General features: G+C 43.9%; 1 non-coding gene across 1 annotated transcript; it reads right to left on the minus strand.

Annotated features, from left to right (window-relative positions):
• Positions 1 to 82, minus strand: TRNAS-UGA (transfer RNA serine (anticodon UGA)). The gene has a single exon. It is a non-coding gene; the product is annotated as a tRNA-Ser (tRNA).
• Positions 83 to 3876: the final 3794 nt, after the last annotated feature.

The following is a 3876-nucleotide window of genomic DNA, read 5'->3' on the forward strand; positions in this document are numbered from 1 at the left end:
CGCTGCGGACAGGATTCGAACCTGTGCGGGTAGAACCCATTGGATTTCAATTCCAACCCCTTAACCACTCGGGCACCGCAGCTGCTATGCAGTGAGTGAGTAAGGGATTATGAATAACTAGCATATCGGTGGAAATATCCTCCTTAAAAATGTCGCCGACGTCAGGTTTCGAACCTGTGGGGGTAGAACCCATTGGATTACTGTTGGGCAGTGAGTGAGTAAGAGATTACGAATAACTAGCATATCGGTGGAAATGTCTTCCTTAAAAATGTCGCTGCGATCAGGTTTCGAACCTGTGGGTGTAGAACCCATTGGATTACTGCTGGGCAGTGATCGAGTAAGGAATTATGAATAACTAGCATATCGGTGGAAATGTCTTCTTTAAAAAGCCGGTGCGGAGATGATTCGAACCTGTGCGGATAAAACCCATTGTATTTCAAGTCCAACTCCTTGACCACTGCGACACAGCAGCTGTTGTGCGTTGTGTGAGTAAGGAATGATGAATATCTAGCATTTCCGTGGAAATGTCCTCCTTATAAAAACGCTGCGGACAGGACTCGAACCTGTGGGGATAAAATCCATTGTATTTCGAGCCCAACTCCTTAACCACTCGGAAACCGCAGCTGCTGTGCGATATCCCGCTCGCTAGGATATGCGGCGAGATCCGCTGCTACAAATCGCTCGCTCGGCGGGGAACGCATATATATTCCCCGATTATAATTACATTTATTTTCTCAGTTGCCTGCCTGCGAAAGTTTTTTTTCCTTTCCAGCAGCGTATTCTGAATGAGTCTGCCCTCTGATGTGAATTTTTTGAACTATGTTCTCCCAATACCAATGTGTCACCAACGAGTTGCAGCATAAAGAACGCAGCTTACGTCCGAGCAAGAACGACCTAAGGCCTAATAGCTTCGCGCTGAAGCTTTTGCTCATCGCCTAACCGTCCCTTGCAGGTAATAATATTGCTGTAGAAGGTGTTTTTAGAGATTATGATACTGAACAGACCTCTCTCTGATGACAGCTCAGAACTGTGAAATGATTTATTATCCCCGGTCTTTTCTTCTTCCTTCACGACTGGAGTGTATGTTTACCGCGACTTACACAACATTTATTACCGTACGCATCCGTAATACAGGCACAATTTATGATTTCCGTCCAAACTGTAGAGATGATTGTTCTATTCGATTGTTTTCTTACATGTTTTCCGCTAAAATTTCTAAAAGGAATTACCGGCCCCCACCGTTTGCGGGAGACGATTTACGGATCATGATAAACCAAGTGTTGGGATTTTCTGGAGAGAAAAGTGATATTAGTGAAGTAAGTTCTGACGAAGGGGAATTCGTAAGTAACAGGATCATACCTGAAATAAGTACTGCAGGCTCGAATTTATAGGGTTCGGGCCCAGCTGATGCAAATGTTCAACAGTCGCAATAGAGACAGCACGAGTTCGATTTCAAGTAGCGACTATGTCATTGAGAGTGGTGACGATAATACTGATTATAGCTCAACCGGTGCAAGTTCTTCGTCGACTTACACTGAAAATGGACAAAGAAGGTCGCGCATTGATCCAAAATTCCATCGTGATGCAAAGGGAGCCGCCTCTGTGATTTGGTGGTTAGCTTGATTAGCTGCCACCCCCGGAGGTCCGGGTTCGATTCCCGGCTCTGCTACGAAATTTGAAAAGTGGTTACGAGGGCTGGAACGGGGTCCACTCAGCCTCGGGAGGTCAACTGAGTAGATGTGGGTTCGATTCCCACCTCAGCCATCCTGAAAGTGGTTTTCCGTGGTTTCCCACTTCACCTTCAGGCGAATGCCGGGATGGTACCTAACTTAAGGCCACGGCCGCTTCCTTCCCTCATCCTTGCCTATCCCGTCGAATCTTCCCATCCCCCTACAAGGGCCCTGTTCAGCATAGCAGGTGAGGCCGCCTGGGCGAGGTACTGGTCTTACTCCCCAGTTGTATCCACCGACCAAGAGTCTGAAGCTCCAGGACACTGCCCTTGAGGCGGTAGAGTTGGGATCCTTCGCTGAGTCCGAGGGAAAAGCCGAACCTGGAGGGTAAACAGATGATGATGATGATGATGATGATGATGATGATGATGTAAAGGGGGAGATTTTACGGTAAACAAAACATTTATGGACGAAATAATGCTTCTCATCGCCATACTGTTGCCGCAGGGTTTTGTACAGAAAACTAAATGAACACTATATTTCTCGCATTCGCTTGTTCACTACGCCTATTTTCTATGAGCTGATGACACAGATGAGATTTTTTCACGCCGAACCATGTGGCCTAGGCGGTTGAGGCGCTGGCCAGCTTTCTGACCGTAACTTGGCAGATTCGATTCTTGCTCAGACCGGTGGTATTTTCAGTTGCTCAAATACGTCGGCCTTTTGTCAGTAGATTTACTGGCATGTAAAAGAACTCCTGCGGGACTAAATTCCGGCACCTCACCGTCTCCGAAAACCCTAAAAGTAGATAGTGGGACGTAAAGCCAATCACATTATTATTATTATTATTATTATTATTATTATTATTATTATTATTATTATTATTATTATTATTATTATTATTGTACCGGGCGGTACACCTCCACGCCGCTAATTCAAACATTGCACCAGTTGAAACTCTTCTACTGGAGATACCCTGAACTTTAACGACCACATTAATTCTGAAGTTTCTCAGAAGATGTCTTTACTGTAAATTTTGAAGTGTTGTGAACTATGTCGGTTTCGATTTGTTTTTGTTTTCTCTGTAGTAAGAAGTGTAAACATTCTCTTCTAGATGGCACTACGTAAGAACTACAAATGTGCACCCTAATGCGAAGTGAAGGAACTTTTTTGAAGAAATTTGGTGTTCATAAGTTTGCTCTTTGTTAAATTTCTTTCAGTCATTGTTTGGTTTGGCAGTATAACCCTTCTCTTTCCGCCAGTTTTGAAGTTGACCAACGAGAAATTTCTGTAATTAATTTTCCACCAATAAGGTGTTTCTTCTTCGTCTGGTGTATTAGTTTTTGCTATTACCCAATAAAATTTTGTGGGCGGGTTGTAATAATTCATGAAAAGTCTCGAATTTTCCACGACGGTATATAAACTGCTGATTTTCAGGTCTCCGCGCCACTTCAGTAACATCTATCAGTGTGTAAAGTACGTAGCAGGGGGCGGGAAGCGCCTCTTTCTTCGGGCAGCAGTTCATCCATAAGGTAATGGCCGTTTCATAACTTCATTTCTCGCTAGCTCAGCAGTTTAACCCTCGGGGCAGGTTCGAAAACTTTTTCCATGTAACCCATCTTTAAAATGTAATAGACACTTGGTAAAACTTCGGCTCTTTAACTATAAATTGGGATAGAGAGTGCTAACCCTCTCGAGCTCCCCCTCCTATTGTTTTGAGGTGACTTTGTTTTCACAACATTTTCTTCTTTTTTTAAATGTAATAAAGTCTTCTTATACAAGTCACCTCTTTAGTATGGGATTAGCCCTTGTGTATACGGCCTAGTGCCAAGTAGGTAAAAGTGTATTAGGAGTGCAAGTTACGCCTCCAGTCAAGTTGGAATTTTGGGCCATATAATTATCCTGTTTTTGTTTTTTGTTTTTAATTATTGAATAGGCCTCAGTAGGTTGGGTAACATTACCCCTGTCCTTGTGTGCCCGGAGGGCAGCTTGAAGGTGGAGTTTGGTGTGGCCTTTGAATTGGCTTGAACTTTGAGAGCGGGTTGCTCTTTCTTAAAAATGTATTTTCTGTGTGCCTCGAGCAGGCTTTACTGGGTAATCGGGAGCAAGTGCTCCTTGGCATGATTGGGGTTTTCTGCCCCTTTTTTTAAACTTTGTACATAGGTAAAGTTGGGCTCATTGCTCAAGGATTGCTTGTCTGGGCTCG

The sequence above is a fragment of the Anabrus simplex genome, chromosome 3 (assembly GCF_040414725.1).
Source record: "Anabrus simplex isolate iqAnaSimp1 chromosome 3, ASM4041472v1, whole genome shotgun sequence".
Taxonomy (NCBI): domain Eukaryota; kingdom Metazoa; phylum Arthropoda; class Insecta; order Orthoptera; family Tettigoniidae; genus Anabrus; species Anabrus simplex.